The sequence below is a fragment of the Furipterus horrens genome, unplaced genomic scaffold, assembly GCF_987537825.1.
Source record: "Furipterus horrens unplaced genomic scaffold, mFurHor1.1.pri manual_scaffold_1, whole genome shotgun sequence".
Classification (NCBI taxonomy): Eukaryota; Metazoa; Chordata; class Mammalia; order Chiroptera; family Furipteridae; genus Furipterus; species Furipterus horrens.
Genome location: NW_028327171.1, coordinates 93,473,297 through 93,499,764, shown reverse-complemented (window position 1 = coordinate 93,499,764; position 26,468 = coordinate 93,473,297). Strand labels below are relative to the sequence as shown.

General features: G+C 38.5%; 1 non-coding gene and 1 pseudogene across 1 annotated transcript; one reads left to right on the top strand and one right to left on the bottom strand.

Moving 5' to 3' along the window:
• Positions 1 to 203: 203 nt before the first annotated feature.
• LOC150021503 (U1 spliceosomal RNA) lies at positions 204 to 367 on the bottom strand. The gene has a single exon (XR_016513509.1). It is a non-coding gene; the product is annotated as a U1 spliceosomal RNA (small nuclear RNA).
• A 21,572-nt stretch (positions 368 to 21,939) lies between these two features.
• LOC150021502 (small ribosomal subunit protein eS4-like) lies at positions 21,940 to 23,131 on the top strand (annotated as a pseudogene).
• The last annotated feature ends 3,337 nt before the right edge of the window (positions 23,132 to 26,468 follow it).

The window sequence follows — 26,468 nt, the reverse complement described above, 5'->3', positions numbered from 1 at the left end:
GATTATATTGCAATGAGACCCTCAGTTTCAGAAAATTACTAAGAGTAAAAGTAATATGGTAGCTTTATAATGTATTCTAGACATCAACCCATGTAGTACATAATATAGAGAAAAAAAGCAGAGGCTTTTGAACCATACAGACCTATAGTAGATTCCAAGCTTACTTTTTCCATACTTCTGTGGGTCTGGACTATTTATTTATTTCTGGGAGAATGCAAACACAGGCCCCCACCACCACAAATTATGCAGTCAACTTTCCCACATTTGGGGACATTGCAGGGGTCAGCACATCCAGAGTGCAATGGATAAGCCTCTCCCTGGGAAAAGCACCTTCATGATTATGGTATCTCCCTTGCCAGGTGAGTATGAACATTTCATTTAACCTCAATAAATTTTTCTGACCTTATCATAAAATGTGAAATAATAACATCCACATATCTTTGTCAGAAATAATTAACAACATTATCTCATAGTACTTGGCACAGAGTATGTGTTTAGAAGAGGGAGCTGTTACTATTTATTCCCTTCCAATCAAGTTTACAACACTTGGTGTGCTTGGGAGACATTTCTTTTCCATCCTGATCTGATTCTTTACCCAGTAGAACAAAATCTACATTTGCCAGTAGCCAAGGTGGCAGGCAGCTCCTCCATTTCAAGGTAAGAGAATCTTACAGTTGGTGTGAAGGGGGATGTAGTTTTCCTGTTTTGTTTGTTCAAGTCCTGGCACTCACATATGCACACAAAGATATATATTTAAAATTATTCTTCACCCTCTTTTTTTTTCTAAATCACTGTTTCTGACCCAATACTGTCATGGCCAGATTCCAAGACCAACTTTATTCTCAGAGAATCTGTTATTTTATACAGACTGTACATTTCAAGAAAAGAAGCATTTTGGTTACTTGCTGTTCTCAACAGAGTCATTTTGTGCAAGTTTCAATTAAATATTTACAATCATTTAAAAGCAGTAAAAGAGATATGGTTTTAAAACAATTGTAATGTTGGCTTTACAGGGTTTTTCTTTATATTTAAATATTTGCAAACATGCAGTGCTGACATATGTATAGAAACTATCTATAGAAGAATAAAATACTAGTTTTATAAAGAAACATTTAATTTTTGTTATTGCCAACTTATAAATAATATTTAAAGCATTTTCATAGAGTCTAAGAATTTGAGTTTTCCATATTTTGAATCGTCCCAATAATTTTTATTTATATGTGCAAATGGTAACAATCAACATGTAATTTTTCTGAAAGGACTATCACCTCTTATCATAAACTAATAAAATGTGTACAATCGCTTGAGTCATTTTAGCAAGTTTCGCTAAGTCTATCTACCAAGAAAGTTATCACACTTATTATTTGTGTTCCTTGCTTCTACACATAGCTTGTAGTGTCCTATGGAAGATATTTCCAAGTGTTTTCAATATGGGGAAGAAAGACAACATAGTGAGACCTAAAGAAGGACATCACAGGATTAATAGTTAAAAGACATGGATTATTTTTCCTACCTGCTGAAGGCTGAATGTTTTCATAACCCCTAAATTCATAAGTTAAAATCTTAATGTCCAATGTGATAGAATTAGAATGTGGGAGTTTGATGGGAGGCAGGGGGTGATCAGGTCATAAGGGCAGAGTTCTCATGAATGGGATTAGTGACTCTATAAAAGAGGCTGAGGCACCAGAGAACTTTCTCTCCCCTCCCACCATGTGAGGACACAACAAGGAATCTGCAACTTGGAAGATGACCCTCACCCTGATCTCAGACTTCCAGCCTCCAGAACTGTGAGAAATAAATTTCTATTGTTTATGGGCCACCCAGTCTGTGGCATTTTCTTATTAGAAGCCCAAATGGAATAAGACACTGCTTTTGAATTTCTCAGCATTTGATTTTAAACTAGTTACTTCACTTCTCTGAGCCACTTTTTTTAAAATTTGAATCTTAAAATATGGCCAAGATGAGCTATGAGATCTGCACCAGTTATAGACTCCCATGACCCAGTTTCCCTGGAATATTATATTGATGTAAAGGATAGGCCCACACCCTGCCTTGTCCTCTTGTCTTGTCTTGCTTGCCATATTATAAGGAAAAAAAAAAAAATCTGCCAGAATGAATTTTTAAAAATCATTAGAGACAAATTGGAGAGGCAATTGGTGCTGAATTTGTTCCCCTGACTATATTAGTGAATTGTCAATTAATATCAGAAGACATCGTGACCTTAAAAGGCATCTAGATCAAATGCCTCAGTTAATAGATAAAAACTGAGACATGAAACATTTGTCCAAGGTGAAACATTTGTCCAAGGTTAACAGCTTAAGTTGTGACAAAGCCAAGACAAAAAACTTAGATCTCCAGACTCCAGTCCATTGTTATTACAGATTTGTAAATGTGCTAGGGTTCTTAACATTAATATGACAATGAGTGAAATTTTGAGAAACTTTATTCAAGTGAAATTTGAAGCCATGTTGCTTATATTCTTATGCACTTTTCAGTAATTTCTGTCCCAACAGTATGCAGAAATCAGTAAGAATGGGAAAGGCATGAATGAATGACAAGAAGAAGCCTTGAGCCTTTCAAACATTGAGCTAATCCTGAATGTCAGAAATTTCTTGTGGCTTCCATGGATGTTATTTAAAAAAAAAAAAAAAAAAAAAAAAACAACCTTCTTTATTCAGTTTTTAGTAATAACCACAGCAGCATTTATCAATTAACATGACTGGAAAGAAAACTGACTTTTAAAAAGTAATCTCACAGAGACTGATACTGAAATCTATCATCAACTTGGTTTTGATAACATTTACTGATCACAGTTTAGGAATACCTCTGTTTCCTCTTTGTATCTCTCTCAGATTTCCTCTATATTGCTTCTAAAATATGCATCTGACCTCTCAGTCTTTGATTCTTCTTTTGTAATTGGCCCTACATTACTCAGGTTCTCACCTAAAATGTCTCATGGATGGATGATACATTTGATTGAACTTCACCATCACAAGCAACCAGCAAGAAATAAGGAAGCTGGCCTTTTTACATTGCAAAAACCTGGAATTAAATCAGAGCATGATTCCCACATGACCCCCAAATCAGTGCCTCATTAGTCCCTCAGGGGTTGAGATATCTAAAGGACATTTTTAGTTTTCAAGATATATAAAGGTGCGCAAAAAGTACTTTAGAGTTAGCAGGTAAAAGATCACAATCCCTCTGGACACTGGCATTTTGTTTCATTTAGAGTCTCATACTACTTGTTTTATTGGTGGCTGTTTCTTCTCTAGGTTGTTTTATATAAGTTGTCATGTCAACTACTGATTAACTTATTTAACTTGAATTTTTAAAATGTATTTACCATATTCAACAGAAACTTATACCTCCTTGCCAAAATCTGTTTTCCTCTTTTTCTTGGTCTCAATTTGAATGTGACATCTCTTTCTGCTGAGAATCTCACTGACACAGATGCTGAAAGGACCTTGATGGCCCATTAAGAGATGAACAGAGAAACCAATAGCCTTGGGGAGTTAAGTAAAGAGACATGTTCCCCTTACTCTCAGGTCACCTCTCAGTCCCCCAATCAGAGGAGTCAAGTCTTGAAAAGAGAAGAGGTCTAACCCCAAAACAAGCCCCTACCAAATAAAGAGAAAGAGACAGAGTAAAGAGATCAGAAAAGGCCTGCACAAATATGATAAGTATAAACTTTTTAAACAACAGAGAAATAAATACCATTAAATAATAGTGTTGAAAGGATGAGCCAGTATAAAAAGAATGGGTGAGGGATAGGACAAACTGAAGGTCAAATTTCCAGCAATACTAGGGAAACAAATTGACTAAGGTGCCTTTATAATCACTATTTCACAGATGTAATCACTGATATTGTCAGGTGGGTTTCACAGTTTACCTGCAATCATTGGAACCCAGGGGCAAAAGCAGTCTTAGAATTTTGGTGGACTCTTTTGAGTCACATCACCTTTAAGGATGTGGGCTTTTACATTTAATCCCCCTTGAAAAATATCAGTGAATGATTGAGAACCACAAACAAGGCAGTCATATTTTCTGTGAGGGAATGGAAGTTACAAAATGGTTTTCCAAACAGGGAGGAAAAAAAATCCAGTCTTCTGTATTTAAAAACTTACACAAGAGGATGTCATTCAATTAACCTTAAAGACTTATCTGTAAATGACCTTTTACAAATGTATACTGTAAGGGCACAAATCTGGATTTCATTTTTGATCATAGATATAACTCAGAAACCAGTGTTGAATTCTAATATTATAGAACTAGCTCTCCAGCTAATATCCATAGCCCAAGGTAATTTCATAATCATAAAACAAAATAGTATTTTTAATTAAATATATATTTTAAATGGAACATGAAATATATTGTAATAATATATGTAATTCATGTAATAATATTGATGGTGGGACAATTCAGAGCCTTTCCTCATCCTCAGGCATTAATTATTAACTAGGTTAAATAGTTTCTTTTAAGAGCTTACAAAACTCATCTACTAGCAAAGTGAAATTCTACTGTGAAGTATGTTCATCTTCAAAATTATATTAATGTTTGAAAGAACTTTTTAAAATGTAGGCGTGATTGTTTTCTAGATATGGCATGAAATATAACATAACATATTTCTGACTAGGATGTGCTGGCATTGCAGATGTCTGAAACCGTCTCAACACACTTCTCGTCAGCATCTATCCATCACCTGTTAAGATGACTCTCATTCACTTTCTAAATGAAAAATTACTATTCTAGAATTTTTGAACATGAATGGCGGCAGGTGGTATTGGGTTGCTACAGCAGTGATCTGCGTTTATATCTATGCCTGTGAAACTGTACATGCACTCACATGTTTAGGAAAAGGTTTTCTTTAAAATGACAATAGGGGCTCACATTCATAAATCTTTGTTTTCATCAGAAGAGCCATATCCCAATTCCTAAACTGGCATGAAGACACTCCAAAAGCATGCCTTACATTCTTTTAGTTTTATTTCCAAATATTAATCTTCTCCATTCTGCACCTCTTCATATATTTCTCTCTCTGTCGGCTTTTCTCTCCACACTGCTGATCATGTTGTACTCACTTCTTTCCTCTTAACCAAATTCTATCAATTATTTATGCCCCAGTTTAAATTCTTCCTCTTTTACAAAATGGTCCTGAAATATTTTAGTCCAATATTCAGACTCTCCTGTTCTCATCTGGTACTGTGAATCTGTCTTACTAATTTTAATATTAATTATTCACTACCTTATGAGAGATCTATTAATATTGAAGCTAGCCTCTTAGAGTCTTATCATTTTACTGTGTCCATAATTACTGGAACTTTCCTGAATGAATCTGTGTATGTGTGTGTTTTGACAGGAAAGTCAAACAAAATATAAATAAGGGAAGGAAAGAGATGAAATGAGACTTTTTAATTATGTAAATATCTATACTTCTTTATTTTTTATAATTAATCATTGTTTTGTAATTTATAATTTCTTATGATTTGTTAGTCTTGATTTGAATGGCAGAGATGTGTCTTTTTGCTTTTTAAAATAGTTCCTGCTAACACTTAACACAGCAATTAATACCTATGGGCAATAAACATTTTTGTTTTATTGATAATGTATAGAACAGATTACTGATTAAAACATACAAGCCAAGAGTCAGAGCTTGTATCAGAGAAAAAAAGAAAAACAAAATAGTAACAATGAAAACCTAGGTTAGTTGCTTTAGCCTTTCATTTTTCTCTTGGCTTAAGCCCACATTCAAAGGCCCAGGAAAACCTGTTTGGATAGTAAAACCAGTACAAACCAAGTTAACTTTGCAAGCAAACTTCCAGAAAGAAGGAAAAACCTACATTAAAAAAGGAAAGTAACCAACAAACATCAAAACTGAAGTAGTCAAAAAGCCCACAATGTCCCCATGTCTTTAAATGTCTTAAAAGTATCCCCTGGGGTCAGTTGCTAAGGAAGCTGCTTGAAGCTTTCCTTGCAGGTCTGCTTTAGTCTCTCTGGAGGGACATCCCTTGGTGGTCTGTTCACCTCTTTACTGGTGTTACCCTTGCCTGTGTTCTCACTATCCAAAGATAATTTTTGGATATTCCTCTATAAATAGGAGAAGATGAACATGCCTTATCAGTGATTACAACTCCCCTGCAGATCCTTGAACTAAGGCTATAAAGCTTGCCTCTTAGTATGTGTCCTCTGTTTGGAGAGCTATTGTCTCTGTATAAATATTCCTGCACTTAATAAGGTCATTCTATGTCTTCTCTGTATTGCCTTGTAGTTCAGATTCTGCCTGAGCTGCAGGAGTCTCCTCAAACTCTCTCTGACCAAGGTTTCCTTCTTTCTCTATGTACTAGGCAGTTGTTTCCCAATCTACTGCTAAATCCAGCCCCTACACACACACACACACACACACACACACACACACACACACACTGACTATCATTAAGCTCCATATGGGAGCGTTCCAATGTTCCTAAAAGAGGTGAGGCACATTTTTCAGCAACTCCTAGACTGAAAGTTTTGGACTGTCCAATGACAGCATAGGAGTATATACTGGAAATGGGCATCTGCAAGGATGAAGAGGACAGAAAGAGGGGTTGACTCAGGGTGGCCATAGAAAATAAGGCTAGATGAAGATTCCAAATTACAGATAAGAGTGGAAAAAATAGATCATAACTGCAAGAAGGCACCAGGAAGGTGTTCTGATGTTTATATCAGCTCTGGGTGGGGGTGGGAGTGGGAGTGGGGGATAGGGGTGGAGGGATAAAGCAAAAAGGAAAAAGGACTCATAGACGTGGAAAATAATGTGGTGATAGAAGCAGAGAGGTGGTATAAGGGGAATAAATGGTATAGGAAACATACAATAAAAATACATATTTTTAAATAACAGTATTATTGATTGATCATCACAGGTGCAGTACTTGGAAGGTAAATGCTTACTAATGTAATGAACTTACAAACAATAACTATTTGGTATTTTATAATACTTAAAGCTCTTCCAAATATATTATTCATAGGTTTTGCAACTTTAAAGTGGACCTTATTATCATTGTCATGTGATAGAATAAAAGATGGAGGTTAGGTGGGATTCAGTGACCTGGGCCTTCTGCCTTGGTGAAAACTGGACTTCTGCCTCATCCCCAGGAATTAGGCTCCACCTTTGGGCCCAGTGCTGATATCTAAGCTTTAACCCTCAATCTAGCACCAAATCCTTACCTTGAAATCTGTATATATTTCAGACCCTAGAACCTACAGGGCCCCCTGAGGATGAAAGCCTGACCCCTGAAGAGAAACCTCCATGGTTGAGCCTCCTCCCCAAAGCAGACCACCCTGATTCACTGCCTACAACTTTCTGGAAGCTAACTGGACTTCTTAGGACCTGTGGATATTCTTAGACCACTTGTCCCTCCCTGCAAGCCATACATCACCCAGTACTAACTGCTTGTCTTCTCTGGAGGGTGCAGTCTCAGAATATGCAGTTTAGTGGGTTTTGGGTTTTTTTCAAGACCAAACAGCGTTGAGCACCCACAATGATATGCACCCCTTTGCCCACCCTGAATAAGAACTACCCCTCCTGTCAGTCCTTCTGATGCTGACTGAGCCATGCCCAGTCCTGTCTGGAAATATTGCAATGATGACATTAAAGTTTTCCTCTTAAAATTCCAGCTCTGAATTAAGGTCCACTCCAATCTACTTCAAAGCAATAAAAATGCAAGTCATAAGAAACTTTTTCAGTGACAAAGATGTTCACCCCACAGTGAAATCCCTTACGATTTTGAAGAACTCTTTTCATAACATTATTTCTCTCTGAGTAAATTTAGAATTTGCCAGATAATAATGTGGTAGATGTTGCAGGAAACTACAAATATCAGTGAAAAACCTTTAATAAGACATAAAAATTCTCAATATGTGTTAGTACTGGTTTCCCATAAGAACAGAAATTTCACAAGAAAAAGGGCAAAGCCGCCAGCTAATCTTTAGATCAAAAGCAGGCACTAAGAACGTTCTGGCAACTGCACAGAGAGATATCAAAGCTAGCACTTTGTCTTTTGATGAAGTGTTGCCCTTTTCCCCAAGTAATGTCTAATTATTAATGCTCTGCCCAAGAATAGTAACACCTGTGCCCATGTGCTCATTGTCAAGGGCCTGTGCTCATGTGTGTCATTGTCATAGAGCAGACACCAGCTAATAATTATAAGGGCTTCTCTAACGGGAATAAGTAAAAGGTTATTAGCAGAGATATTGTTTTAGGATCCCATTTTCAGATGTGCTAAATAAAACTGGCTCTCACCCCAAAGCCACCTTTTCTAATGAACTAATATTAGCACAGTTTAGCAATTGGTGTGGATAAAAAGACGTGAAGAATTTGAAAATTAAAATTTGAATTTAATTCCATTGCTTACATTATTGCTGGTATGAACTTGGCTTAAGAATATCTCTAAGCCTCAGTATCCTCATCTGTAAAGTGGATCCATCAGTACTGCTTAGTTTATTATTATGAGGATAAAACAAGTGAAAGTATATTATAAAGCCTTTTACAAACATAAGTGATTATTATTATTATACTGACAGTCTGAGATAATGTTTGCAAAGAAGCACAGCCAGACAGGGAGTTGCTGACACAGAGTAATATAACTATACTCTCTCCAGAAGTCACAAGAGTTGGAGGGTGAGGGGGATTAGGATTGTTCAGATTACTTCCTGTTCAAAAAGTATCATCACAACAGGAATCTTTGGGAAGCAGAAGTAGGTCACATGTTTGAAGAAATATTTGAGCCCCACAAAAAGATGTCTATCCACATTAAAGAACTTGAAGTTTTGTTTTAATAAAATTTAAATATGAATGAACTTCATGCACTTCTATTATATCTTACCAAATAAATATATCTGTATAACTAGAGGCAGAATTTTTACTCTATCTATAAAGAGAGAGAAAGTCTAACCTTTTCCTTTTTGTTCCTTTCATTTGAACCAATAAAGAAACACAGTGAGCATCCAGACTTAGCAATATATTTCAAGTGAAGGCATGCATGTAATGCACAGATTTTTATCTAAAGAAATTCATATTCTATAATGAAACAAAGTCTGCTGATGAGTCCTCCCCAGTTATCAAAGACACCTCAATAAAGTCACAGTTGCTCATATTTGCATGGTTCGCTTTTGCCGCAAAAGTTATGAACAGTTCTAGGTACCATATTAACACAAGACTGCAGCCTGCCAATAAGAAAATAAACAGTGGGCATTTTATCACTTACTAGGTACCTGCCCTATGCCAGGCAGACTAACAATTACTGAGAAGAGAGACATGAACAATACAGTCAGGTTCCCAAACCGCAGATAATCCTCTAGTCAATTGATTCACAAAGTTAGTCCTCCATCAGTGCCACTTTTAAAGAGCAGGGTCCCCAAAATTCCCCAGATCCCACAGATTGGGGAATGGGGGATGGGACTCAATGGAGCACAGCTATTTTTCCTGAGAGATGCCTTTGCATATTTATGACTGGTAGCTAGTATCTTAGTTGTGCAAATGGTTTTGGTTCTTCCAAGGTGCCAAGGCAATAGATAGATAGGAGGGGATTTGGCCATAGAATGGTGACAAAAGAGCTTACAGGGCTTTTTGAGGTTCTACTAATGGTCAGAACCAGTTATCCCGCCCATTGTGTCACAGGCCACAGTCAGGGATTTAAAATAAGGTGGCAGAGGGGAGAAGATGGCGGAGGAGTGAGGGGAGGCTGCGCTTTCAGGCTCCTGAGACCCATCTATAGTTTGGACTAATTGCAGACAGAACATCTCAGTGAGCAGCTGGACACTGGCAGGAGTCAAGCCTTGGCACTGCTAGATTAGAAAAAAACCATCTGGGAACAACCTGTTTAGTGAGGATAGCGAAGGAAAAAGGGACGAAATAGGATTCCTGACTGGGGTGGCTGCCCGAGCTACAGCTTGAAGTACACAAAGGCTTTTTGGTGACCACAGGCTTCCCCAGACAGGAGTCAGGAGGAGAGTGGATCTCTGCACTCTGGCAGAGACGGGACTCGACCAAGTGGCATTGGCGCTGAAGGACAGGAGACAGCGTACTGCTGTGCAAGTAAGAAAATAATTTTTCTTTATATTTTTCTTGTGGACTGCGGAGAGGGGTGGAAAGTTTGGGGGTGGTAGGACATTCTTGAGGAGCGCAAGTGCAGAAGCACGCTCATCCACTCCCCAACCCTCCACTTGGGTCTCGCGGGCATGCATAAGGAAGTGCCCTCCTTCACTGGCCCAGGTGCGCGGAGCCGTGAGTCCAGGTGCCCCTCAGACACTCCCCAACAAACATAAGATCAGTGCCCCAAGGGGCACAGGGTGGGCCCAATGAACATGCAGAAGACCGTGTGCAGACACCCCTGGCCAGCTCCAGTGGGCGCCAGGCCCCAGGCCGGAACACAGACCACTTGCTTGGGCTCCACTAGTGCCCACTCAGACGGGTGCCGGAATGGCGGGTGGCTGCAGCATGGGAACAGTGGGCGGCAGCGACTCACAGACACTCACTTCCACTGTGCACGAGCGTCTGGGACACTGCCCTGGGACGCAAGAGATCAGCTCCCAGAGTGCGGCTCTGCAGGGCCGAGGCAAGTTCTCCTGCCGCCCTGTGTGCGGAGAGGCACGCGCGCGCAAAGGCACCTCAGCTGGCTCCAGCGGGCACCAAGAGAGCGCGCTGTGCCAGCCACCGCAGGTGCACACAGCTGCTGCAAGGAACAAGAACCTCTGACCTGCCACATTAGACCAGCTGGGGACACAGAAAAAGAAGACGACACACAAAGGCTGAACTGAGTAAAAACATTCCTTTTTTCTTCTTCTTCTTCTTCTTTTATTTTCCCTTTCTTAAAAAAGGGAAAAAAGAAGAGAAGAGAGGAAGGGAAAAAGAAAGAGGAAAGAAAAAAAAAAACTATATCTCTAATTTGTTTCATATGATCTCTCCTTCTCATCCTTCCTCTTTAATTTTTGTTTATTTGTTTGTGTGTCTAGTTTAGCCTCCCTTTCACTCTAAATAAATAGAATATAATTACTGTATAAATCCAATACTATACAATCGCACTTTCTTACTATATTCTGCATTTTTCCATCCTTTTCTTATATTGTTATTAACATACAATGTAAATATTACCTACTGTCTTGCATAGTCTCAACTATTATTAATCTATCATCCCCTCTCTCAAAAATCATATTTTTCCTCCCTAAAAACAACTCTTTATCTATTCTTCCTATAGTATAAAAGCTCTAATCTCTTTACATTTATATTAATACTGGCTCATCGGCTGACAATAGCGGAATAGAGGGTGGGGGATATTTTTGACGACGTGGGTCTCCTGCATGGGCTGTGTGTTTATGTTTTTAACAGCATCTCCACAAAAGAACTCAAGACAAAGTGGATAGAGTGACTCTCAATAAACTAGGCAGAAGGAAGAGCCTACCAAAGAGCATCTGAAGTATAACAAGACAGCATAAACAAATGACATAAAGGGTAAACCAAGAACATCAGGCTCAGGAGATCAAAGAGACTGCACCACTGAAACCCCCAGATCTCCTATAAAGAATCTCATACCACAAAGGTGAGAAGTCAAAGCAGACAAACCCAAAAAAATAAAAACAAACAAGAAGAATCCAACATGGTAAGATGCAGAAATAACCTCGCAATGAAAACAAAAGAGGAATTCCCAAAAAGAGAGGTAGATGAAATAGACATAGCCCAAATGTCAGACACGAAATTCAAAACAATGGTGGTGAAGAAGCTCAATATACTTGACAACCTTAAAATCAACTATGACAACCTCCAAGGAAGTTACCAGCAGCTCCAAGAAAATTACAGGGAACTTGCAGAGAACTAAACCAGCATAAAAAAAGACATAGAAACTATTAACAAGAACCAGGAAGAAATGAAGAATTCAATCTCTGAACTGAAAAACACAGTAGAATCAGTCAAAAGCAGACTAAACGAAGCAGAGGATCGAATTAGTGAGTCAGAAGATAATGTAGAGAAAAACTCCCAAACAATACAGCAAAATGAAAAGACATTGAAAAAATATGAACAAGATGTAAGGGAATTACAGGATAGCATGATAAGAAATAATATCAGGATCATCGGAATCAGAGAGGGAGAAGAAAAGGAGCATGGAATTGAAAAACTGATAGGAGAAATAGTGGCAGAAAATTTTCCCAACCTGATGAGAGAAAAAGTTATACAAGTTCAGGAAGCACAGAGAGTTCCAATGAAGAGGAACCCAAAAAAACCCACTCCAAGGCACATCATAATTAAAATGGCAACATTCCAAGACAAAGAGAGGATCCTAAAAGCAGCAAGAGAAAAACAGCAAATAGCATACAAGGGAGCTCCAATAAGGCTATCAACTGATTTCTCAACAGAAACACTACCAGCAATGAAAAACAAAGGCCTACAACCAAGAATACGCTACCCAGCGAGGCTCTCATTCAAATGGAAGGCGAAATAAGGAGTTACTCAGACAAGGGAAGATTAAAAGAATACATCTCCACCAAACCAGCATTGCAAGAGATGCTAAAGGGAATGTTCTAAGAAAAAAGAAGAAGAAGAAAAAGAGGAGAGGAACAGAGGTACAAAGGGAAATGAATAAATACACTTCAATAATAACCTTAAATGTAAATGGATTAAATGCTCCAATTCAAAGACATAAGGTAACGGAATGGATAAGAAAACAGGACCCACATATTTGCTGTCTACAAGAAACACAGCTTAAAATGAAAGATTTACATAGACTGATAGTAAAGGGATATAAAAAATATTCCAAGCAAAAGGACCGGAATAAAAAGCTGGAGTAGCAGTCCTCATATCAGACAAAACGGATTTCAAAGCAAGGGCAATAAAAAGAGACAAAGAAGGACATTTCATAATACTTAAAGGAACAATCCATCAAGAAGATATAACACTGATAAACATATATGCACCAAACATAGGAGCACCCAAATACATAAAGCAAATACTAGAAGACCACAAGAAGGATATCAACAACAACACACTCATAGTAGGGGACTCCAACACACCATTATCAACAATAGACAGATTATTGAAGCAAAGAAACACCAAGGATATACAGGCACTGAACAACACACTAAACCACATGGACTTAACTGATATATATATAGAAATTTCCACCCCAAAGAAGCAAAATATACATTCTTTTCAAATACACATGGGACATTTTCAAAGATAGACCACATGATAGGACACAAAACAGGCCTCAAAAAATTCAAGAAATTTGAAATTATATCAAGCATCTTTTCAGACCACAATGCCTTGAAACTAAAAATCAACCTCAGAGAAAAAAATCAAAGATGCCCAAACTCATGGAGAATGAATAACATGCTATTAAATAATGAATGGGTTAACAATGACATCAAAGAAGAAATCATGAAATTTCTAGAAACTAATGATAATGAACACACAACAGCCCAAAACCTATGGGACACAGCAAAAGCAGTCCTAAGAGGGAAGTGCATAATAATACAGGCATATCGGAAAAGGGTAGAAAACCTCAAATAAAAAATCTAACCCTAAAGCTACAAGAACTAAAACGACAACAAACAAAGCCTAGGGCAAGAAGAAGGAAGGAAATCATCAAGATCGGAGAAGAATTAAATGACAGAGAGACTAAACAAACAATCCAAAAGAGCAACGAAACTTGGAGTTGGTTCTTCGAAAAAATAAACAAAATTGACAAGCCTCTAGCAAGGCTCATCAAGAAAAAGAGAGCAAACCCAAATAAACAAAATCAGAAATGGAAGAGGAGAAATCATGACTGATACCACAGAAATACAAACGATAGTAAGAAATTACTACAGACAACTGTATGGCAAGAAATTTGACAACCTAGAAGAAATGGACAAATTTTTAGAAACATGTAACCTTCCAAAACTGAATCAAGAAGAAGTAGAAAGTCTCAACAGACCAATAATAAAGAAGGAAATTGAAACAGTAATCCAAAATCTCCCTGCACACAAAAGCCCTGGACCGGATGGCTTCACAGGTGAATTTTACAAAACATTTAGGGAAGAACTATTCCTAAAAATCCAAGAAGAGGGAAAAATTCCAAACTCTTTCTATGAAGCCAGTATTACCTTAATCCCAAAACCAGGTCAAGACACAACAAAGAAAGAAAACTACAGGCCAGTATCACTGATGAACATAGATGCTAAAATCCTCAACAAAATATTGGCAAACAGGATCCAGCAATACATCGAAAAGATCATACACCATGATCAAGTGGGATTCATCCCAGGAATGCAAGGATGGTTTAATATTCACAAATCAATGAATATAATGTCACCTAAACAAAATGAAAGACAAAAATCACATGATCATATCAATAGATGCAGAAAAAGCATTTGATAAAGTACGACACCCATTTATGATGAAAATACTCAGCAAAATGGGAATAGAGGGAGCATACTTTAACATAATTAAGGCTACATATGAGAAGCCTGAAGCCAACATCATACTCAATGGACAAAAACTGAAAGTCGTCATCGGCAGCCGTCCGTCTCGAGAGACGATGGTGTAGCTTCTTAAGAGTCTATCTGCACCGCCAAGAATGGCTGTGCAGTCCGACTCGGGAGTGACACGGTATCTGTCTCCTCCCGTGTTGAATCGACATCTTGCGATGACGCTGGAGTGTCCTCTCCAGTGAAGCTGAAGCTACAGAGCCTGGGCAGGGTGATATGGAGGGTCTGCTGTTGCCCATGCAGCAGACCCCACCTCTCTTTGCAGCTGAAGGGCCCAAGGGAAAGACGGAGTCAATACAGCTTGGCTTCAGGTGCGCCGCAGGAGTTGCCGGTGTTGACTACAACGTCAAACCGCCTTAGGGACTCCGGCTCCGGATTTTCTGTCGGGGTTTACTCCCTTAGCCTTTCCCCTGAAGAGGTATGCCGCAAGGCAGCGGAGGTTTTTTGGAGTCAGAGTTTTCCTTCTCTGATGTGCCCTGACTGGAAGATCGAACCAGCGACACTTAGCTCGCAGGCCGACGCTCAATCCACTGAGCCAAACCAGCCAGGGTACAACATCCACCTATATAGATACTAGCATTCATCACCATTAAAAACACCTGAACGCCAGGCAGGCTGTTTGAAGAAGAGGATGGTACTTACTGTGTGTCTCCAGATGACTGAGCTAGACCACCCTCTGCACATTACAGAGAGGCAGGAATTGGCTGGATGGAAAGAAGCACTTTCTACAGGGTTGTGTTGAAATCATTGGGCTGCCTTGTAAGGTAATGAGACACCCATCACTGGAGGCATCCAAGCCAAGCCCAGATAAAACAAACATCAGAAACCTTTTAAGCTTCTTTTCTCAGAATTCTAGCCTCTAAAAATATGCTGTGACATGCAGCGTGATGCCCAGGGCCTCAGCTTTTGGCCACTTCTTGACTCCCAGCTAAGTTCCAAAGTGGTGGGTGGTTCCAAAGCCTCCGGGGTTTGGACAGGCAGCATCAGAACCGCCTGGGTGGTCATGGTAGAACACAAGCCTGGCTAGCAGGGCTCAGGAATGTGTCTGTCTCACCACCTCCTAATGCACAGACAGGGCTCGGACAGTTCTAGGAAACCGAGGTGGGTCAAGCTCAGGGGACAAGCTCAGGATCACCATGTCTCCATCATCCCCTGGACCAGCATCACAAAGACACACAGGAGTCAGAGACTCCTCACTCACGGGAGACACCAGGCTAGCAGGTGGGCCGCTTATGATAGGCCCATCCATCCGGTGGCTTGCTAAGTGTCCTTAACCATATTAATCACTGGTGTCCCTCAGACCTTACAGAGCCCAGGTACCAAGCCTGAGTCAGGGGTCCCCACTATCAACAACTGTCCTGCTGCACAATGGCTCCCCCTCTCCACTCCTCCAAGCGGCCACATTCACCCCCAACTCCATCCCACTATCCTTCCAGATCAGGGCGTACACAGAGCGCCCCAGGGTGCAGGGACCTGCAACCAGCCTATGGAGGGCGGCCTGGAGGCCCTGACTGGCCCACTTCCTACGAGCCTTGGCCAACAGCTGGCACCGAGAGAAGCCCCCCACCCCACGACAGATCGGGGTGGACACAATTCAGTGGAACAGAATTGAAAGCCCAGAAATAAACCCAGGCCTCTATGGTCAACTAATATTTGATAAAGGGAGAAGGAACATAAAATGGAGTGAGAAGAGCCTCTTTAACAAATGGTGCTAGGAGAACTGGACAGGGACGTGCAAAAAAATGAAACTAGACCACCAACTTACACCACACATGAGAATAAACTCAAGATGCATCAAAGACTTAAACATAAGCCATGACACCATAAAAGTCCTAGAAGAAAACATAGGCAAGAAAATTTCAGATAACTCATGTAACAATATCTTCACGAATACATCTCCTAAGGCAAGAGAAATAAAGGAAAAAAATAAACAAATGGGATTACATCAAACTAAAGACTTTCTGCTCAGCAAAAGAAAACATCAGCAAGATGAAAAGAAAGCCAACCATATGGGAAAACATATTTGCCAATGACATCACAGACAGGAGACTGATTTCCAAAATATATAAAGAGCTTATACAACTCAACATCAAGAAAACAAACAACCCAATTAAAAAATGGGCAAAGGACCTGAACTAACACTTCTCCGAAGAGGACATACAGAAGGTCCATAGACACATGAAAAACGCTCAACATCATTAGCCATCAGGGAGATGCAAATAAAAACCACAATGAGATACCATTTTACACCAGTCAGAATGGCCATCATCAACAAATCAACAAACAAGTGCTGGCGAGGATGTGGAGAAACAGGAACCCTACTGCACTGCTGGTGGGAATGCAGACTGGTGCAGCCACTATGGAAAACAGTATCGAATTACCTCAAAAACATAAAAATGGAACTGTCTTTTGAACCAGCAATTCCACTACTAGGATTATACCCGAAAAATCCTAAAACAATAATTCAAAAGAACTTATGCACCCCTATGTTCATAGCAGCACTGTTTACAATAGCTAAGTGCTAGAAACAGCCTAAATGCCCATCTGTAAATGAGTGATTCAAAAAACTGTGGTACATTTACACAATGGACTACTATGTAGCAGAAAGAAAGAAGGAACTCTTGCCATTTGCAACAACATGGATGGAACTAGAGAAAATTATGCTTCGTGAAATAAGCCAGAAAAAGAAAGCAAAATACCATATGATATCACCTAATACAGGAAACTGAAGAACAACACAAACAAAGGAACTAAATAGGATAAAGAGCAGAATAGCAGTCAATAGTGGGGAGGGGGAGGGAGTGAAGGGGGATAAGTAAGGAAAGGGTTTAGTCAAAGAACGTGTATAAATGACTCATGGACATGGACAATGGGGAGGGATATGATTGTGGGAGAAGGGGTGGGCTGGGTGGGGGAGAGAAATGGGGGAAAAATGGGACATCTGTAATTGAAAAACCAAAAAATAAAAAATAAATAAATAAAATAAAATAAGGTGGCAGCTGTTAAGCAGGGGGAATGCCATGCCGTTTGAAAAGAGGAAGAAAGCCATGTGGTTTGTAAGGAGGTAAAGAAAACCATGTGGTTCTGAAAGGGTAAAGAGAACCATGCAATCTGAAAGAAGGAAAGGGAGGCCATTTGGCCTGGGCTAGTAAAAAAGCTGTCCTGCTGCTGCTTTAATCATGCTGGCTTCAGCAGACTCCAGGCTACCAAGAACTCTGCTTTGCAGACCAGGACTTTCTGAACTTTTCTGGATGTCATCATGATCCAGTGCAACATGGAACATGCTCTTCTGGACTATTATAAGGAGGCTGATGTCAACATATCCCAGACCCTGAAGGAGAGAGCTGACAGATAAGAAATGGGGAATTTCTGGGCATGTTTTTGGCTTATAGGCTTTTGGGGAGCAAGGGAAGTGCTGAAAGAACAGGGCTCTGAGCAAGAGTGCTCCCAGCCACACACCCCTCCAGGTTGGAATATTAGTAAATAAAGACCTGTTTTCCTCAAACTAATTGTAGGGTTTTACACCAAGACACCACATGAAAAAGCCCCCTTTTTGCTTGTTAACACCATCATCATATGTGCACTAAGAAAGGGGCACTGGGGAACCCCTTCTGGCACCTGGGCTTTAGTGACTCCAGCTGTGGCCCTCTGCTCCCACCTCTTCTCCAGCTCCTAAGTAAATTTCCCAGTATCTAGGACGATTTGCTTTCTGTGTCTGGAAGATAGTATATTCAGATACCCTTTCACCTTTCTTGCTCATGTGAAAATATTCATGAGGTCAAGTGGAAGAAAAAGAAACAAGGGAAGGTCATTCTTGTTTACTGGAAAAGATGCAGAGGGAATCACAAATTGTTCACTTGTCCATTCACTAAAGCAAGAGATATTGAGCACCTAAGACTTTCTAAGACTTATGCAAGTTTCTGGAGCCACAAAGATGGCAAAAGACACTTTGTGCTGGAACACAAGTCTCAGTGCAGTAGCAGAGTGGGGGAAAATAAATAAATACAGTGCCACAAGACAAATGTTATAGTGGTTGGGAGTACCAGGATCAATTGGAGTACGAAGGACATCCCCTACTTCTAGAGCTTTCTGAAAGGAAGGAATAAGCTTTACTAGACCTTTGAGGGGAAGATGGGAAATTGGAGGACAACAGGGGAGGAGAGAAGAGTTCTAGGATAAGAAGCATGTGTGGAGGGATATAGATATAAGAGTGCATGGCCTAGGGACTCTAAACACACAACATGGCTCTGTGGTGGGGAGAGACATATGTAAACAATGGACTGCAAAATGGAAAACAGACTTTGGTTAAAAATTTATTACATGAAAATCCATCACCCATTTATGATAAAAACTATCAGCAAAGTGGGAATAGAAGGAACATACCTTACAATAATAGAGGCCATATATGACAAACCCACAGCCAACATCACAGATAATAGGCAAAAACTACAAGTGTTCCCCTTAAAATCACTCTTATTCAAGATAGTACCGGAAGTCATAGCCACAGCATTCAAGCAATAAGAAGAAATAAAAGGCATCCAAATGGGAAAGGAAGAAGTAAAACTGTTGTTACTTACAGATGACATGATAATAAACATAGAGAATCGTAAAGATTCCACCAAAAAAATACTAGAACTGATAAATTCAGCAAAGCAGCAGAAAACAAAATAAATCTCCAGAAGTCAATTGCATTTCTATGTGCCAATAATGACCAATCAAAAAGAGAAACTAAGAAAACAATTCCATTTACAATTGCATCAAAAAATAAAAGACTTTGGAATAAATTGTCAGTAATGTAAAATATCTGTACTCACAAAATTATAAGACACTGAAGAAAGAAATTGAAGAAGATGCAAATAAGTGGAAGTATATACTGTGTTCATGGACTGGAAGAATTAACATCATCAAAATGTCCGCACTACCTAGTGCAATCTATTGGTTCAATGCAATTTCTCTCAAGATACCAATGGTGTATTTTACAGAACTAGAACAAATGTTTCAAAAATTTATATGAAACCACAAAAGACCCCAAATAGCCACAGAAATCTTGACAAAGAACAAAGCTGGGGAAATCATGCTACCTGATATCAAACTATACTATAAGGGCACAGTAATCAAAACAGCATGGTGCTGGCATAAAAACAGATATATAGATCAATGGAACAGAATAGAGACCCGAGAAATAAACCCATGCCTTGACCATCAATTACTATTTAACAAAAGAGACTACAACATACAATTGGGTAAGGTAAAGACAGTCTCTTCAATAAATGGTGTTTGGAAAATTGAACAGGTATATGCAAAAAAAAAAAAAAAAGGAAGAAATAAAGAAAAGAAAGAAACCAGACCAACCTCTTATACTATACACAAGAATAAACTCAAAATGGATTAAAAACTTAAATATTAGACTTGAAATGATAAAAAAAATTTAGAAGAAAACATGGGCAGTAAAATCTCTCCTAGCAATTTTTTTTTTCTGCTATATCTCCTATGGAAATGGAAACAAAAATATATATATACAAATAGGACTATATCAAACTAAAAAGGTTTTGCACAGCAAAAACTAAAATAAAACTATCAACAAAATAAAAAGACTACCCACTGAATAGGAGAATATATTTGTCAATGATACCTCTGATAAGAGGTTAATATCCAAAATTTATAAGAACTTATAAAACTTAACACCAAGAAAACAAACAATTCAATTTAAAAATGGTCAAAAGACCTGAATAGAAACTTCTGCAAAGAGGACATACGGATGGCCAATAGACATATGAAAAGATGCTCTACATCACTCACCAGAAGAGAAATTCAAATTAAAACCATAATGAGATATCACCTCACACTTGTCAGAATCACTATTATCAATAAATCAACAAACAACAAGTGTTGGTAAGGATGTGGATAAAAGGGAACCCTTGTGAATTCTTGGTGGGAATGCAGATTGTTGCAGCCATTGTGTAAAGCACTATGGAGTTATGTCAAAAAATTGAAAAGTGGAACTGCCTTGTGACCCAGAGTTTCCACTTCTGGGAGTATAACTGAAGAAACCAAAACACTAATTTGAAAAAATATATGCACCCCTATTTTAATTGCAGCATTATTTACAATATCCAACATTTGGAAGCAGCCCAAGTGCCCATCAGTAGATGAGTGGATAAAAAAGCTGTGGTATCCCTGGATGTAGTGGCTTAGCTGGTTGCAGCATTGTCCTGTAAATTGAAAGGTTGCAGGTTCAATTCCCAGTCAGTGCACATGCCTGAGTTTTGGGTTTGGTTCCCAACTGAGGCACATGCTAGAAGCAATGGATGGATATTTCTCTCTCACATTGATGTTTCTGTCCCTCTCTCTCTGCTTCCTTTCCCCCCTCTCTAAAATCAATAAAGCATGTCCTTAGCTGAAGATAAAGAGTTGGGGGAAGCTGTGGTGCATTTCCACAATGTAATACTACTTGGCTATAAAAAATAGGAAAAATCTTACTTTTTAGGACAGCATGGATGGACCTGGAGAGTATTATACTAGGTGAAATAAGTCAGTCAGTGAAAGACAAATATCATATGATTTCACTTATATGTGGAATCTAATGAACAAAATAAAAACAGACTCATAAATACAGAGAACAGACTAAGAGTTGTCAGAGAGGAGGGATTAAGTGGGCTGTGTGAAAAAAGTGAAGGGATTAAGAAAAATATAAAATCCTCATAGATAGACGACAGTATGGTGATTACGAGAGGGAGCAGTAGGTGGGAGAATGTAGGAGAGGATAGGAGAGATAAGTGGTGATGGAAGGAGACTTGACTTGGGGTGGTGAATACACTCCAGTATTCAGATGATGTGTTATAGAACTATACACCGGAAACCTATATAATTTTATTAACCAATGTCACCCCAATAAATCCAATAAAAAAAGAATTTACAGTACATGAATGGAAATGATGATGGTGGTGAGAAAAAAAGTGCAAGATATTTCAGAGGTAAAATCAGTGAATGTGGGAAGTGAGCATTAGGTGAAAATAAATAACTCAGAGGTTTTTCTCTAAGACAAATAATTAAATTGGAACATCATTAACTGAAATGGGAAAATAAAATATTTCAAGAGAACAAGTAGGAAAGAGCAAAGATTAAAGTCTGGTTTAAAGTTTATTGAGTTTGAAGTATCGGATGCCATCAATCGGCTATCTAAAATCAGTTGGAATTATAGGTCTGGAGAATACCAACTGAAGATACTAATTGGAGCATCATTAATATAAATGCTTCGTGGTTGAGAAAATACATGAGTGAAAGAAGGAAAAATTCCAGGGAACCCCGAAGAGCAGGGTGAATGACGAGCAGGAAGGCTCTGTTCTATAGTCATAGCCATTACCCATGAGGTTTCTGACGTATTGTAGCAGCACAGGACTTTGACTCCAGATAAGTTTACTTTGGAGTAGCTGAGACTGAAAAATGACAGTGGAGCGTTGGAGCGTGAAATCATACCAGTTTACTCTCACTCCTGCAGGCAAGGACAGGAACAATAGGATCTGTCTTACAGTTCTTGTCATGGTGAGCAAGAACAGGGGAATCATGGGAGCCAAAGGATTATCTGCCTTCACTCGTCCTGTGGTGGCAGGCAAGGATGTAGCTATGGGGGCCAAAATCATCTGGCACCCCTTGAACAGCAGGGGCCCGTGTAAATACATGAAGCTGACAAAGATGACACCTGGCCAGTCTGAGTTGTGTAATGCATACACAGAAAGAATTTTCTTAGATAAGGGTGACCTAGGCAAATGAAAATACATGCATGTGGAGGCGAGGACCCTGGCTACGGTCACCCTGACATGACACATATATATAAATATTCTGTCACAAGGCCATTCTCAAAGAGGCCAAAATCCTACCAAGTGAAAATGTAACTGCACCAAAAGCAGGCTGCAAGTTGTGACACCGTTCTATCTCTTTTTCTTTTGTTGATTGTTTCAACCAAAGGAATTTTAAAAGCACATATATTTTGTTGGTGTTTTAATACATTAATTGATTCTTTGATTCCTTTGTCAAATAGGAAACTCATTGTTTCATAGTACTGATAGACAGTCACATTCTAGCAGCAAAATCTGCTAACCACAGGATTGCATGTTGGGGGTGAAGAGAACATTTCCACATGGTTCCCTGGCATCTTTAAAAATTATGTTCAGTGAAAGGGTTACTTTGCTGTTCATTATATGACCTCTGAGGAGGCCAAGTAGAAATTGTGCAAAGTGAGGAAGATCTTTGTGGGCACAACAGGAATCCCTCATCTGGTGACCAATGGTGCTCACACCATCTGCTACCCTGATCCCCTCATCAAGATGAATGACACCATTCAGATTAATTTGGGACTGCTAAAATTACTGATTTCATCAAACTGTCACTGATGACTTGTGTATAGTGACCAGAGGTGCTAACCTGGGAAGAAATGGCATGATCACCAACAGAGGGACACCCTCGTTCTTTTGATGTAGTTTATGTGAAAGAAGCCAATGGCAGCAGCTTTACCACCTGGCTTTCCAACACTTTTGTTATTGGCAAAGGCAACAAATCATGGATTTCCCTTCCCCATGGAAAGAGTACCCACCTCACCATTGCTGAAGAGAGAGACAAGAGACTGGCCGCCAAATAGAGTGGTAGGTGAAATAAGCTCTAGTTGACATAATTGGAAGAATCTTTGTACTTAATTAAAGATAATACAGCATGAAAAAATGGGGGGGATTCCCCAGAGGTACATCACCACCACATCTGATTCCATAGGTCTGTGGAACTCTGCAACTCTATTTTTAAATTAGTACACACAGTGAGTCTAATGTGTGCACTTTGGAGATAAACTTTTTTGACACATGCTTGTTCTTGTGCTTTACTATTCAAAAAACACTTTTGCATGTTACCTCCTTGATTTTCACACTTCTATTGAGTCAATAGGCAGGACAGGTTTTTATTTTCACTTATTATTATACTTTAAAAACTTTTAATAATAGAATACTTCAAATACACAAGCAGACAATATCATAATGAAGTCCTCTATACCTACCAGTGAATTCCCACAGTTGTCAACCATAGTCAGTCCCAGACCCATACAGACATTACATTGAATACACCAGTGTAAATCAGAGGAGAAATTTTAATTTTTATTTTATTAACAGGACTCTCTACATCATGTCCGCAGAGATGATGACTTGCCCAAAACATGTACCTAGTCTTAGAACTAAGGCTAGAACTTATGATGTGACAGTAAGGGTGGAAAGGATCCAAATATAGACGACTACACACTTCACTAGACTGAGGCTTATGGTAATTCTCTAGCTGTGTGTGTGTGCATGTGTGAAGGTGTGCATTTGTGTGTATTTTACAAGAATGTAGGCAACTATCTCTTTTGAACAATTTTTTGCTAAGTCCTGCCTGGGGGCCATTGCAGGTCTTAGATTCTAGTGCACCTAAATACAAGTCTTTTACTAATGCAAACACCCCATGTGCTCAGAAACCTTAAGCTATGAGGAAATGGCTGTGAAGAAGCACCAGAGAGAAGCACTGAGCCAAGGGCAGGGAAACTGCAGCTGTCCCGTGGAACCTACACAGTCTGAACTGTCAGGAAAATGAATGCAACTGAAATGCCTGCTTCCATTCAAAAATGTAGTTGACAAAACAGAGTTCTGCCTCAGGCTGTTGAGACAGTGACAAATGAAATGTTGGTTGATCCCCCATTTATTTTATTTTTAAAATGTTTGCCAATACTGGAACAGTGCTGGTTGTGTTGGACGGCCATGCCGCCAGCAACATTGAGGGTCCCATCCAATCTCAATTACACTGCTTTCCACCTTTCCCAGTAATGACCCAATTAGGAGAGTGAAAGTGAGTGGGCAAGGATTCAGATTGGCTAAGTGGCAGGTATTACAGTGAATCCATCTGGAAAACATGGCACAGGAACTCTTACTGTCTCCTTAATGGGCACATGGTCAGGCTCTGTCAGGGCATTTTTGCAGTTCTAAAACTCTCTTAGTCAGGTCCTCCTGAATGTAACAAGATGTTTGCAGTGGCTAAAGAAAAGTTACATGTGCCTCATGGTTGAAATCTTCCCATAAAACCATCCTCAAATGAACATTGCTATGCCAAGAAAAATAAAAGCACTTAGTGGAATATTTAGCTTTTTTAATGCAAAGCATTTTGTAATTCTCTATTTGCCAAACCTCTCTTGAGAGGAGGTCAGTAATTTTCTCATTATCCTGCTAAGAAAACAAGCCAGCTGTTGTTCCCAAAGTAACATATGGTCAATCAATATCTGGAATTTGAAAACAAACTATTCTCATTCCAGGGACCATACTAAGCCAACCACTAATTTGGGTGTAAGTTTTGGAGGTAACCAATATAATGAAATCATTCACTGGTAACAGGATATACACATGAATAAAGTCAAGAAAGAAAATGAATTCTCCACTGCACTTAAAGCCAAGCATTTATTTGTTTGAGCTTTATATGTTTCCTAATAATGCATAAGTTGAAGGAAGGAAAGGGAAATAAATAGAGGGATACAGAGAGAGAAAAAGAGTGGAAAAGATTATATTAGAGAAATTTCAAAATAAAAATAAATTCTGAACACATATGAAATTACTCATTTTTCTTAAATTTAACAGTTCTTGCTCTGTCTCAGAAGAAAGATAAAGATTTCAGAATACCTTACACAAAATATTCTGAATAAAATATGACAATTTCATATCATAAATTTAGTCTCCAAAGGGAATATATCATATAAATGAAAGCACATTATTTTGTTACTCTGACTAGGAGTAGCAGGATTATCAACATATTATTTTAAGTCAATACTGAGATAGTACAAAAACTTTTATTCTTATTTGCCATTTAAATTTAGAAAAATATATATCACCACACTGTTACTGATGTTACCCTTGAGTGAATTTTTATCTTTTCTTTGCCTTGTGTCTTGTCAATCTAGTGAATTTTGGTTGTAATTCACTGGGCTGAGATCCAGTATAATCCTATTTTCCATGTAACCTTTAAAACTTCATGTGCATATTTATTAGAAATTAACAATACAAAACAAAAAATATCCAATAATAATATATCAAAAACAACCATACTCTCCTCCTTAAGCAGGTTTTTTAAAAAAAATCAAGTGCTCCAAATTCATTGTCATATGCATTACATACATCATATTGTATTTTAATCATACCTCAATAATATAATATATAATTTTAATATAATACTTGGTTCAAAACTAAATAAATAAAATATTATAAATCAAATGACATCTATCTGTTGCAGGGGAGGATAGGACAAAGGTTTGTTTTATGTGAATTCTCTACTGACCTTTTGTATTATTCCAAAACAAGCTCATATTACTTATTTCATTTCTTTTAAAAGACTCATTTCTTTTAAAAGATCAAAACTAAATAAATAAAATATTATAAATCAAATGACATCTATCTGTTGCAGGGGAGGATAGGACAAAGGTTTGTTTCATGTGAATTCTCTACTGACTTTTTGTATTATTCCAAAACAAACTCATATTACTTATTTCATTTCTTTTAAAAGATTCATTTCTTTTAAAAGATTCATATTATTTTTAGAAATTACCAAGTTGATTTTTTGAATAAGATCTTTAAATATATTAGGGAGTTGGAGAGACTGGCTAGATATTAGTTGATGCATAATAATCCATCCCATATTAAACCAGCATCTCTACAGTACCTTCACCATCCTGTGTGCATTTAAATTAGACCATCGCTGTCACCAATTTCTTATTTTAAAAAATTTGATTAATGGAAAGTGATTCAGTCTTTTTATCTACTTCCCCCCACCCCAGTTTCCATGAATACTTTTATTATTTATTTAATAGGTCTACAACTTCATCTCCCTCCCTCTCTTCAACTGGAGTTTCATCTTGTTTTCATGTCCAGTAGCAAAACAATGACAAAGCTAATCAGGGTAAACTACTCCAAGAAGAGAAT